The sequence below is a fragment of the Eptatretus burgeri genome, chromosome 16, assembly GCF_056783735.1.
Source record: "Eptatretus burgeri isolate ZD-2024b chromosome 16, Ebu_testis_v1, whole genome shotgun sequence".
NCBI lineage: Eukaryota > Metazoa > Chordata > Myxini > Myxiniformes > Myxinidae > Eptatretus > Eptatretus burgeri.
In genome coordinates, this window is record NC_140976.1 from 54,882,242 (window position 1) to 54,897,663 (window position 15,422).

Below are 15,422 nucleotides of genomic sequence, written 5' to 3' on the forward strand. Positions count from 1 at the left end.
GAGGAGAGGAGATTAGGACCATACTCTGTGCAGAGCATTTGTGCTGCTTAAGCAGTCTCCTTGGCTATTGGGCACAATCCTGGATGGGTTGCTACTCCGACACAGGATACCAGCATGCTGGCACTAATTTTGCTGACCTCGGAAGGATGACAAGCAGAGTCAACCCTACCTGGTATTAATTCAACAGAGGAGTGGATTTGAACTCAGGACCCTAGGATGCAAAGCCCGCCACCCTAACCATTAAGCTAACACTGGGGGGGAGGGGAGGGTGAGAGCAAAAATGGGATGGAGTTGGGAGGGGGAAGTTGAGGTTTTGGAGGGGGAGGAGTTGTGGTAGGGGGTGGGGAGGGCGTTTGAAGGCTTGGAGTGCAGAGGGGATTGAAGCCTTATGGTTGGGAGGGGGAGGTTGAGGACTTCAGAATCTGGGCAAGGTTTTAAGCTACCACCCCCCCCTCAAAAAAGTCCCCCTCCCCCCACAAGGAAATTCTCTGTGTTGGTCTGAATATCAAAGAAAAACTAGAGGGGTACTCGGAAGAGTGCAAACCTCCACCACGGCAAGCCTGATCCAGAAGGACATTTCGGTCCCAATACATTTTTGAAATATCATGCCACACAGTACTATATCATGTTCGGTCCGATCTCTCAATGGTGAAAATCACTTTAAAAATCGCATTCGGATCTTCACCAAAAGCGAATCAATTCGTTACTGATACACACCCAACGTGTCCAAGTTTCGTCCGAATCCGTCCACAACTTTTTGAGATATATAAATATATATATATATATATATATATATATATATATATATATATATATATATATATATATATATATATATATATATATATATATATATTGTTGCGGATTCGCGCCAGCCGGCGTGCGAACGGCCACGTAACTCGAATCGCGGCACGTCACCCACCGGACGGACAATCCCGTCGTGACCCTCTCGGACTAACGCCGGGAACTAGTCACGGGTGGACCTTTCGGCCTCACCACGATCGTGCCAATCGCCCCCCCGCGTGGGATAGGGTTGCTCGCCAAATTCGACCTACCTAAGTACCCACACGGAGGGTAGACCGGGCGATCGCACCTCGCCGCAGGTCGACTTCGGACATGGGCCACTTTAAGCGACCCGTTCCATACTATCGGGATAACCGAGCGGTGTTATCGTCAACCTGGACGGTTCGATTAATTATCGGGCGTTTTAGCCCACGACCAACCCTTTACGTGAAGTAAGATGGAGATTCAATAAAGGAAAAGACGAAGCGAAACGGGAAAACAGTTCAACATAAAGCACATTTATTTCGCGATGAACGGAAAGCACACATATACAATTACACCAAAAGCAAATGTAAAAGAAGAAGAAACACACAATAATACACAAAAAGCAAATGTAAAAGCAAAACACAATGCCGATATACCACCGACTACCGAGCACACGGCAACACTTATACAGTTTTACTTCACAGACGGCGCCGACAACACATATACTCAAAGCAAAAGTAAAGGACCACCCTCAAGGATGAAGGCGGCAGACGGGCCTGGGGCCGAGACCGCGTCGGGCCTACCCGTCTGATGAGCCGCAAAATGGCGGTGGCGCCCCGACTCCGCGGGCCTCGCAGACAGTGTCTGGAATGGGGTGGGAACGGGGCCCCCTTCTCGCACTATCTCAGCGCAGGGGGGGAAACAGGAGGGAGTTGTTGATGCTCGGGGGAAGGAGGATATCTCGCTGGCTCGGGTCCCGCGACGAGCGTCTCCACCACGACCTCGGTCGCGTTACCGGCCTCTCCTCTCCGCAGCTCCCCGACTCTGACACGAGCACCCCCTCGACTGCCTTCGCCGCCGCCACCTCTCCAACTCTCCACAGCTCCGTCCAACTGCTTTCTCCGACTCTTCTCTTGGCTGGCTCTTCCCAACTCAACTCCAAACTCCACTTGACTGACTCAACTACGAGCGAACGCGGCCCTTTATAGCCCCCCGTGGCTTTGCTCTTTCACCTTCGACCCTTTACCTCTGGCTGGCTCCCCATTGGACAGAGGAAAAGTGGGCGTGAATGCTTTTTGATCCATGAATCTGCATATAGCGATATTACTCCGACGCACCTGGAGGCAGGGCCAAATCGCCCCATGCTCACTGATAGGACGGAACAGAAGTGGGCGTGAGTCGTTTTTGATCCGATTGCTTCGGAAAGGCCGGCGCTTTTGCACCCGCTGCTCGGTGCGCGCCCTGCACGGGTCCAGTATCGGTGCCCACAAGCGGCGCGGGAATGATGGTGATGCGATGGTTGCGAGGGCGAGTTGTGACGGTAAAGGTCGTGGCTGTTGGCGTTGTTGTTGTGAAGCGGCGTTGCGGCTGGTGGTTGTTGTGTGATGGCTGTTGAGACGTGGTTGGTGGTGGTAGTAATGGTAGTAATGGCGGCTGGTCCAAAATAAAGATAGTAAAAGAAAAACGGCTATCTAGAGGGGTCGCAGCCCGAATGAATGACATTTATTCCCTCTAAACAACGGGTTTGGGCCTAACTACACATATACTTACAGAGATATCTCACCTAAGGGACCTGAATGGTGGTTTGCGAATTTCGTCAACCACAACAATATATATATATATATATATATATATATATATATATATATATATATATATATATATATATATATATATATATATATATATATATATATCAGTTTAGCCCTATCTCTCATTGGTGAAGAATCACTTGAAAAATTATCAGATCTGGATTCCGATCTTCACCAGAATTGAATCATTTCTTCCTTGTCACACACCAAACATGTCCATCAAGTTTCGACCGAATCCGTCGACAACTTTTTGTGATATCATGCGATATATCATTTTTGGCTCAATCTCACAATGGTGAAGAATCACTTTAAAAATCCTTGTAGTCGGATCCGGATCCGGATCTTCACCAAAATCTAATCAGTTCGTCCGTGTCACATACCGAACCTGTCCACAAAATTTTATCTTGATCCATCAACAACTTTTTGAGATATCCTGCACACAAACCACCAAATGAAATTGCTCGTTGAGCAAGGAATCGCCGGAATAACTTTGTCATATCTCCATGATCTCTGAAAAATCAAAAACCTGGAAATCAATTTGGTTCTCATAAGTCGATAGTGATACTGTTTAATGAGTTATAGCACTTATTTTGGTCATGATCATAACTTGGAAGTCAATCGGACTTGAAATGGCGTTTTTATCGCAATTTGAAAGTTTTGACCCAACCCCCCGGACATTCGACCCCCGACCGCTAAGAAGGGTGTTGGTGTGACACCCCAATGAGACATATGGTTGGATGCAGAATTGGAAGATGCACATTTTGGATTTGGTTTGAAGTCGATACGACCATTTTAGCGGACGTTATTGCGAAAATAAGAATTTCGGTTTTTCGGTGACTTTGACCTTCACCTTTGACCTAGATTCACCAAAAACGACAAGTGTCTAAGTTGGACCATGTCCGACGTCTGTACCCAGTTTGGTCATGGTCGCCGAAACGGTGTGGCTGCTACAGGGTAAACAAACACACAAACAAACAGACAGACGAGCCGGTAGGCGACATGGGTAGTCGCTACATAATTGCATACTAGTCATACAGTTTTTGATGGATCGGGCTGAACATTTTTTACAAAGACGTTGATTATAGTGCGCATAAAAGCGTGGAAGCCGATTTTTGATTTTCGACAAAAAAAAATATATATATAAATATTTTTCGGATTTTTTTCAAAAATTTCAAAGTCCCATTGCTAGGCAACGGTGGCGTCCATAGCAACGGTGCTCAAAAGCATACAACTAGATCCTGGCATGAACCTACCAGTCAAGTTTCATCAAAATCGGTTGACTCCTCTTGCCTCCAGAGCTGTCCATTCCATACATACAGACAGACAGACGGACGGAAAACCTGAGGATAACGGTAGTCTAGCAACCACCCAACAGACAGACAGACACACAGAATGACACACACAACCGACCAACACAATTGCCGAAATCCGAAGGATTCCTAACAAATTCCTACTAACAAATTGGTAGCTTAAAACCTTGCCCAAACTCAGGATCCTAAGCCAGCCAACCGAACCACTAAGCCAACACCAGGCTTAATTGGTCTATGACAGACGATAAGGTGCAGCACGTAACGTTGGTTCACTCGGCCAATTGACATCTCTTGTGTGACCACCGGCACGGTTTCCCCTTTAATTCAATCGTCTTGCCAGTTCAGTTCGCCAACACTGGGCACAATGATCTGACCAAAGGTGGGTGTTGTACAGAGACATGATAGAAGTACATGGACACTTTAAATTTATTCATTTCATCTGTATGGCACAGTTTTACTCAGTGATTTGTACTAATATTCGATTATTTCTTTGCAGAAACGAGTCCCTGGGTCTTGAATGACAATGAACTAAGCCTCGAACCCAGGGAGCACACAAACTTTCCGATTTTCAAAGAGGACAAATTGTTGGCCATTCGGAAGTTGGAATCAGCCAGCGTCAGATAGCTCAGAACCTTGGCATTCCGCTTTCTCCAGTCAATCGGGTGATTGTGCAATTCTCCGACGAAGCTAAGGAATCCATAGCTTCCTGTTTTGATTGATCTGGGCCCTCAGAAATATGTCTTCGAGCTGTCAGGCGGTCCGTTGAGAAAACTCCCCGTTGCAAGGCAGCAGATGTTGCAGAGGAGGGCCAAGTTAGCTCAAGAACTGCAGTGCGGTACCTTAATCAACTGGGCTACTATGGGAGAGCAGCTCGGAGAAAACCTCTTCTTAGACCAGCCAACATTCAAAGGAGAAAGAAGTGGACTCACGAAATGGCCAACAGACCCTTGGAGTTTTGGCAAACTGTCATTTTTACAGATGAGTCCCAATTTGCTTAATTTTCTGACAGTGGATGCATATGGGTCTGAAGACTTTCCAGTCAAGAGTTCTCTTTGAATTGATTGCAGCCAACTGTGAAACACGATGGTTTCTCAGTGATGGTGTGGAGAGCAATCTGGAGTGCTGGTCGGTCAGAGCTTGTGGAGTGCGTTGGCAACATCAATATTACGACACACCTTTCTATCCTTGAGGATGGACGCCTCCCAGTCTTCTCCACTGGTCAGATGGTCAAACTCAACACTGTTCATGGAAGATGAAGCTCCATAGCACACTGCAAAAAAGACCAAAGAATGGCAGGACAGAAATGGGATCAACCGACTTCCATGGCTAAGTCGGTCTCTTGAGATGAAATCCCATTGAACACCCCTGGGCCATATTGGATCGAGCTTTGCGGGAAGAGTCCAGGAAACCAACATCATGGGCAGAATTCCTAAACCTGTTTGCAGGAAGTCTGGACAGAAAATCCCACAAGAGAAAATTTTGGTACTCGTTAGTTCAATGTCTGAAAGAGTAAAATCATTGAAATCTGCAAATGGCAAGACTACCAAACACTAGTGTATGTATTAAAATGGATCAAATACACTTCAAATGTTCAATAAATAAATTCTTTAAAAATCATAGTGTCTATTTACTTCTGTCATGTCTCTATAGTGTTGTCGTCCATAGTCCGTCTGACCTTTCTATAGACGCGTCAGCCTTTCAGAGTTATCCGGGCTATGTCCGTCTCAATATGTTTTCTTCGAAGGAACTTCAGCACAAGAAGAGAACATTAGCCACCATCAAAGTCTACATTACGGTTGCTTGTCCATCCAACATTATGATTGCTTGGCGTAGTCAAAATCGGGATATGATAGGTCTCTTGGGTAAATTGATTCAGACATCGTTTGCCAGTGGATAAAATTCCTGCTTCTTGTCTGCAGCATTACTCATCACTTTATCTCTGCAAGTGATGTCACAAGCAAGTGATGCTGAGAAAGTGGTTCTGCAATTGCACTTTCCGGGTCAATAAGACTCCCTTCACATCACGGTCGAGTGACCATGACAGTGTTTAATGATCAATTTGTGGACATACCTTCATTATCGTATCCATATTTTTACAATCCACCTGTTATAATCAATTATTGGACACCGCTCCCTCCAAATTCCAACTTCATGTGCTGTGAGGTGGCATCACTGGGCGCCAAAGGTGACCGGCGATGTCAAGTGCTGGAGGATTTGTTATTTATTTATTTGTGAGGTCATCTGGCCTCACGTCAGTCTGTGGGATGGCACACACATCGATGCCTCGCCTGAGTGTGAAACACCTGGATGACAGGATTCAAACCAAAGCGAGACAGCTCAGAGCTGAGTGCTCATCACACGTCGATGACTCAATGTGGAGATTGCCTGGACATTCTCATTCCCACGTGGGTTTTTTGCAGGGGCTTTTTGCTGCACAATCAAGGCAAACATCATGTGAGCACTAGATTGGGCATGAAGGTAACTGTTCAAGCCAAGAGCAACAACAAAAAGTTCAGCCCAAAGGTCTGTTCACCGATATGTTTGCCAAACACAGGGGATGCTCATGATTCAGTTTGTGGTGCTATAAGTAATAAGTCCTAGTTGTCATAAATACACTGTCCAAATTTTGACCCCAAAACGTCGAGAATTTTGACCAATGTTGAGCAAACTTCAAACCTTTCGATTCACTCCTGGAGCAAGACTGAAGACAGACCACCCAAGACCGTACCTTGTTATTTCTAAACGTACACCCCGACTGCATGAAATCCTTCTTGAGGACGTTTAAAATCCCGTTTAACATCCATCCGAAGGACGTCACACACATTGATGAACCACCCTGTCTGTGAAACACCGGGATGAGAGTTTATAGCTCGGTCGGGATTCTAACCCATGCTAGATAGCTTTGAGGCGAGTGTGCGTACCCCTAGCTCTCGGCCAGGATTTCCCAAACACAGGGTCGCGACCCAAGTTCCCAGTTTTGAGGAGGGGGGCTTCATGTCGAAAACGTTTTCTCCCAAAAATTTTTGTAGGTACCGGTACCCAGGTACAGGTATCATTTGTGTGCCTGGTGTTGGCTTAATGGTTAGGGTGGTGGGCTTGGGATCCTGGGATTCTGGATTAATACCAGGTGGGGTTGACTCTGCCTGTCATCCTTCTGAGGTCGGCAAAATGAGTGCCAGCTTGCTGATATTCTGTGTCGGAGTGGCGACCCGTCCAGGATTGTACCCAATAGCCAGGGAGACTGCTTAAGCAGCACTAACACTCTGCACAGAGTATGGTCCCAATGGATGGATGGTTCCATTTGTGTCACGAGGCGAATGTGATATCAAATTTTGGGAACCACTGCTCCTGTCAACCCAACATTTAAATTCACAAGTCAAAATCACGGGGTGTACAAACGATAGAAAGTCAGGGTTTGCACAGCTCCAAATATTGGGACAAATGTCATGGATTTGGTGCGAAGTAAGTGTACACACATCATGCACTTCAGGTACACACCTACAAAGCACTTCATGAGCTTGCTTTGAAAGGCAGAACATTTGCAATTTCGGAATCATGATACTATAAACGTTTATCTGCAGCATGTCTCTAAATTACACACAAAACCACAACAGAGAGACAAATATTGAGGGGAAAAGATGGATCGAGTCCTTGAGGGTTTGTTAAAGTGAGTTTCTTTCAGAGCATCATGACGAGCTGAAACACCTACCAATGCAAATAAGCTTGTGTGGATGCACCCAGCAACATGGAGTGTGCACCCAGCAACAAGGAGTGTGCACCCAGCAACAAGGAGTGTGCACCCAGCAACATGGAGTGTGCACCTGGCAACATGGACTGTGAACCCGGCAACAAGGACTGTGCACCCAGCAACACGGAGTGTGCACCTGGCAACAAGGAGTGTGAACCCAGCAACATGGAGTGTGAACCCAGCAACAAGGAGTGTGAACCCAGCAACAAGGAGTGTGAACCCAGCAACATGGAGTGTGAACCCAGCAACAAGGAGTGTGAACCCAGCAACAAGGAGTGTGAACCCAGCAACAAGGACTGTGCACCCAGCAACACGGAGTGTGCACCTGGCAACAAGGACTGTGAACCCAGCAACATGGAGTGTGAACCCAGCAACATGGAGTGTGAACCCAGCAACAAGGAGTGTGCACCCAGCAACATAGAGTGTGCACCTGGCAACATGGACTGTGAACCCGGCAACATGGACTGTGAACCCGGCAACATGGACTGTGCACCCAGCAACACGGAGTGTGCACCTGGCAACAAGGACTGTGAACCCAGCAACATGGAGTGTGAACCCGGCAACATGGACTGTGAACCCAGCAATATGGAGTGTGCACCTGGCAACATGGAGTGTGAACCCGGCAACATGGACTGTGCACCCGGCAACATGGAGTGTGCACCTGGCAACATGGAGTGTGCACCTGGCAACATGGAGTGTGAACCCGGCAACATGGACTGTGAACCCAGCAACAAGGAGTGTGCACCCGGCAACATGGAGTGTGAACCTGGCAACATGGAGTGTGAACCCGGCAACATGGAGTGTGAACCTGGCAACATGGACTGTGAACCCGGCAACATGGACTGTGCACCCGGCAACATGGACTGTGAACCCGGCAACATGGAGTGTGAACCCGGCAACATGGAGTGTGAACCCGGCAACATGGACTGTGCACCTGGCAACAAGGTGTACCATGGATGCAGCAAATTCAAAGCATGAGCAGGGACCCAAACACAGCCTGAACTCGAGTGGCACTCACTCGGTAGAGAGCATATCTCTGCCAGATTGAACAGTTTAGGTTTTATATCCCACTGATAGGCTGGATCTGAATCCGGACCTTCACCAAAATCGAATCCACCTGTTCTTGTCACCGAACCAACTCATCCACCAAGTTTTGTTATAATCCGTCCTCAACTTTTTAAGATATTGTGACATATATCGTTTTTGGCTCGATTACTTGATGATGAAGAGTTATTTAATAAATTAAAAAAATTCTCAAATCTGAATATAAATTTGGATCTTCAGCAGAATTGAATCAATTCATCCGCGTCACACACCCAACATGGGTGAAAACAGTGATTCTGACAAAATTTGGTGGACAGGTACAGGTTGGGTGTGTGACGAGGGTGGAAGTAAACCGAAGGTGGATGGAGGTAATAAAACTTCCTCTCAAGCAGGAGGATCCCACTCAGCACCAACGGTGTCCTCCACCAGATCCAGACAATGCCTACGAGCCTCCACGACGAATGCAACCTTCCACCAGGTGTTCCACCATGACTCTTATCAGTCGAACTGCCAACTGCTACCCCTCACACTGTACCCATAATGTGCATTCTTACCCCTTTTTCAGCATCTTCATCTCCACGTATCCCTCCCTGCTCCTGCAACAATTGATGGTAGAACAGCAGCTTTGAGGATCACCTGCTCTTTCACACTTCGGGGGAGGGGGGCAGTGTAATGTGCCTCCTGTGGTCAGAAGATTCGGCGCAGGTCAACGTTTCCCAACTTCCACCCAGGTGAATGAAAGTCTGCATTCCAGGAAATAAATCAGAAATGCTTGCAGGTGGATTCACACAATTTCACCCCGAAAGGTCTGAACGGACAAGATGACAGACACACATCGAGCAACACGGAAACAGCACAGAAAGACAGACCATTGTCATCTGGAAAGAAAACAAAATGAAAGAAAAAAAAAGTTTGGAAACGACGCTCACTCCGTGATGCTGCACCCCCAGGTCACAAACATAGTCACTCAATGTCTGTATCTGCGAAACACCAGAAATGCAAGATGGATGGATAGATGGATAGATAGATGGATAGATAGATGGATAGATAGATGGATGGATGGATAGGTAGATACACAGATAGATACATATATGGATAGATAGATAGATGGATGGATAGATATATAGATAGATGGATGGATAGATATATAGACAGATGGATGGATAGATATATAGATAGATATATAGATAGATGGATAAATAGATGGATAGATATACAGTATAGATACATAGATAGATGGATACATACATAGATGGATGGATAGATAGATATATAGATAGATGGATGGATAGATAGATATATAGATAGATAGATGGATGGATAGATAGATACATAGATAGATACATAGATAGATAGATGGATGGATAGATAGATACATACATACGTAGACATATAGATCGATGGATAGATAGATACATAGATAGATGGATGGATAGATAGAGAGATGGATATTGGATATATAGATAGATGGATAGATAGATACATAGATAGATACATAGATGGATGGATAGATAGATAGATACATACATACATACATACATACATACATACATACATACATACATAAATACATAGATGGATAGATAGATATATAGATAGATAGATGGATGTAGAGATGGATGGATGGATAGATAGATAGATAGATACATAGATAGATATGTTGATACATAGATAGATATGTTGGGATCCAAAAGGTCCTGAGTTCAAGCCCCGTTGGGCCACTGAATTAATACACCAGGGGGTTGATATATAGATAGATATATAGATAGAGAGAGAGATAGATACATACATACATAGATGGATAGATGGATAGATAGATAGATAGATATATGGATGGATAGATAGATAGATACATAGATATATGGATGGATAGACATATAGATACATAGATATATGGATGGATAGACAGATAGATACATAGATATATGGATGGATAGACAGATAGACAGATGTATATATATATATATATATATATATATATATATATATATATATATATATATATATATATATATATATATATATATATATATATATATATATATATATATATATATATATATATATATATATATATATATATATATATGCCTGGTGTTGGCGCAGTGGTTAGGGTGGCGGCTTGGGATCCAAAAGGTCCTGAGTTCAAGCCCCGTTGAGCCACTGAATTAATACACCAGGGGGTTGACTCAGCCTGTCATCCTTCCGAGGTCGGTGAAATGAGTACCAGTGTACTGGGCCGGTGTATACCCCGGTTAAAATAGGTGTACCATATCCCTGTGTCATAAGAGGCGACCAGGGTTGCGTCAGGAAGGGCATCCGGCGTAAAACATGTGCCAAATCACTATGCGGATCATACGGATGATCCGCTGTGGCGACCCCTAACGGGAGCAGCCGAAAGAAGAAGTATATATATATATATGTATATATATGTATATGTATATATATATGTATATATATATATATATATATATATATATATATATATATATATATATATATATATATATATATATATATATATATATATATATATATATATATATATATATGTGTGTGTGTGGAAAGATAGATCGATAGATGAATGGATGGATAGATATAGATACATATATGGATAGATAGATGGAAAGATAGATAGATAGATGAATGGATGGATAGATATAAATAGATGATGGATGGATGGATAGACAGATGGCTCAGATTTGATTTGTACTAGTCCAGTGGTGGGTTCAGTTACCAATCAGCTTGTAGAGCGCTCACCAAGTGGCTTAAACACTCAAGCAAGCATTCCATTCAAAGCTGTTGATAAGGAACAGCTGGCTTGGCAAGCGCTAGCCAGCTGCTTGGTAACCCAACACATTCCTGATGGTTAATTCAGTGACATCTAATTTGCCGGAGTAAAAACAAAATAAAGAAATAAGTAAAAATATTCCTTATTCCGTCTCCCTTGATTTGATGAACCAGGGCAACAGCTTATTCTTCTCTTCTACTTTCTTTCACCTTCATTCACCTTCTTCTTTCATTCACCCTCTTTCTTTCACCTTCATTCACCTTCTTCTTTCAAGGCTGTCACGATTTCCATCACCAATTGCACGAACCTCCTCCTCCTCTCAACATCACTATTACATGATCACAGAGTCATTCATGAAAATCTCATTATCGACTATAAATGGATGTGTGTGGTGCATGGTGTGAGGCATGTTTTATGTGGCGTTCCACTCGAGCGTTCTGATGTGGAACATGACACACCAAAATGATCGTAATTATCTCTTGAGTTGATTAGGCAAATTAAACACAAAGAACCCTGAAGAATTCCCATGTTTTAAATGCACGCCATGTTAAGGTGTATATGGCAGCTTAATAGGTCCTTCCGCGGCAATTGCATTCTCATTCCAAAATAAATAAACAAAAAGAATGAAAACATTGCAACAAAACATATATTAATTGATACTAATAATATTCACAATAATGATGATAGTAGTATCATTTGGCAAGAATAATAACAAACAAATATTCCCCACACCCTGGCCCATGTGGGCTTGGTGAAAAGGCAAGTGAATTCTCAACCTCAAGCAGTTCAGCAGGCAGGTTCCGGATGCTACAAGGCCATGAAGACCAATGAAAATTTTGTCCAACGGACCAACAGGCCCACTAGTAAAATTAATTAATCAATGATTGGCTCGTTGCCCACTTGAGATGACAAAATAATGTCCAAATACACAACGAAACGTTTTCCCTTCTCTTCAGAGAACAGCTCATCCCATTTGGCTGCTCAAGTGTGACGTCAGACATCTAAGCACTTCAAGTGACGGACATGTCAGGACATCGGGTGACGTCGGTATACACATTTCCATGAATTGCAGAGGGCATTTGGAGATGACCGTGGACAAATTATGATGTCGTGCAATTATGGGATTTGAACCTTTCGGATCACAGGTCCTCTGCAGACAGTGGACGGACGACAACGCCAAACAGGTAAACCCTGCAGGACAGAAATGAGGGATCTTTGGATCGCTCCTGGGAGATCAAACAGAACTACAGTACAACCATCACCATCACTACCACAACAACCTTGCACAGAGAAGTAAGAACCGGAGAGCCGTGCCTTCATTCTTTTCAGAAATACCAATGCAAGCAAGTTTAGCTCATCTTAAAACGACATGAAGAGGGCTAAACGGAGGTAAAATGAAGGTAAAAATGCCATAAAGCAGGTGGGAGAGTGCAAGTTGTGTTTAACTGACGAGGATACCCAGTCCTTAAGGGAGTGACAGGAAGTGTCATGTTATCCTTTTCGGGATATATATATATATATATATATATATATATATATATATATATATATATATATATATATATATATATTTAAGAGTAGATCCAGTCTCGGGTCCGTTCGTCTGTGGTGGACGTGATAAGCATATAATACCTCAAGAATTTCGGGTTTCTTCCCTTTCAGTTTAGTGTTAAACAGCAGCAACAACTGTTTTAAAAGGTAGTCATAGGTGTTTGTGGTTTATAATAATTATTTTTGCTTCTAGTAGGGGTGTCCACGAGCTACGATAAGCTATTTACACATGTTAACACTGCATTTGTCCAAGTAGCGAAAAACCTTTGGGGAGGGGGGACATTATTCGTATTAATATTGTTTTCTAATAACATTAATATTGCTCTATTATCATTAGTGCTGTTATTACTTTTGTTATTAGAAGCGGCCTTGGAAGAACACCATGATTAGCTATCTTACCACAGATATACTCCTTAACACAGATTTTTCCCAAGGTGGAAAACCCCTGAGGGGAGGGGAGCAAATTAAGTCGCCACAGCCTGCATTGTGTGAGCCTTAGTCCTTCTGTCAAGTTTGGTTGAGATTGGATAAGTAACGACCGAAAGTATCACAGTCAAAAAAACAGCCAGACAAACAATTGGACAGACAGGCACCAATTTGCATATTTTAGAACCGTGTGCGTGTAATGCATGATATTGTTGTGGGGCCGGGTCTCGGTGGTGAACACGACCACTAGGGGAAGCAGGAGAGTCGGCTCCACCGAACACACCGGAATTTAGGTCGTGACCCTCGGATAAGTCCGAAAGGCACGGGTCCCTTACAGGACCATGAATCGCCAATAACTCGACCGCGTGGAGTTGGGTTAATTGCCAAACTTCAATATACCTAAGTACCACGCGGCAAAAGTACCGGGGAATTCATACCCTCGACAGACCTCGAGCAGAACGAGCCGTTCCGTACTCGAACCGTGTGTAACCCGAGCGGATGGTTACCGAGGCCTGTCGGTCCAAATGCACAATTTCGGCAACAACGGCCTTCCTAATCCCCAATGCTCACCGTGGCAAACAAATGGCAGAAATGACAAAGAACGAGCTGGTACATTCAACAATAGGGGAATTTATTTACAACAATAATTGGAGAACGAGGGGAGCACGTAAGGGCAGAGATATCCGACTAAGCAATGCAAATAATGTACAACGAAAGCACTTCACAATTCTACTTAGAGACGGGCCCACACTCAGACACACACCCAAAGAAATGGACCCCGTCGGGTCTTTTATTGCCCCCTTCAGCTCGGAGGGAAGACGAGCTGAGGGGAGAGAACGTGCTGGCTACCTGGCCGCGTTCGCGCGGCTCAACGTCCACACCTTCCTGGAGCTCCAGTCACCAAAATCACGGACCAGGGCAGCCGAACCCAGAGGAGGCGAGACGAGATGAGATGGTCGACCGCTCACTGTAATGCGCCAGACGAGACACCTCCGAGTCCAATGCGTGGGACGCAGTCCACCGCAGACCCAGAAAGAAGTGCTCTTGTTGACAACCACTCACTGGCTTTGGATGTCAGGTTGGAAATGTCTGAATCGAAATGTCCTTTTCCACAAGAAATGTCTCACACATGATGACAGGCTGCTTGGCAAACGCCACAATCTCTCTCTCTCTCTTATTTTCGCTCATCCCGACGACCACACTCTTCCTCTTTAGGAGGGAGGGGCTTCTTCTCCTGGCCACTCGCCTCCTGATTGGTCGGACCCATTGCGCGATTCCCTGGCCATCCCCCATTGGACAGGCCCACGGTAGGCGGGGCAACTCCCATCCTTCTGGGTGGAGTCCCGATTGGAGGCGTTTGTAGCTCCGCCTACCTCCTCACCTCCGACCACATGCGTAATGGTGATGCTGTTGAGTGGGGACAGGGCGGGTGAGACGCCCGCTCCTTGCCGATTGGCCAAAGAGGGATGCCATGCCCATGTTAAACTCCGCCCACACACACACTCGCTCGCTGGCGAGCAAAGAGCGCGGGCAATGCCAAAAGCAGAGAGTTGTTGGGGGTGTAAAAATCCTAACTATAAAATAATTCACAGCGCACGTATAATTAATCACCCATTAAACATAGGACGGGACCCTACCAAGAAACACGTACTTACCGATATAACTGATATATAGGACCTGGATTTTGAGTGCTCATGGCTTCCAGATTCATAACAATATGAACCTTGGTGGACACTGTAAACAACAGCTTTTTCAGGAAATCAAGTTTACCGCTTAAACCTATCTTCACAATCTCACAAAACCACACTGATCGGTATTACTTTAGTATGGAAACTCATGAAAGAGAGGTGACCAATCGAGTTAGTCTCCATTATAATATGATGGTTACATAAACAAACGACTAATCACATTTACCAGAGAAGATTTGAAATCAGTGAAACTATTGCTAACTCGATATAATTTGCATGGTTGAG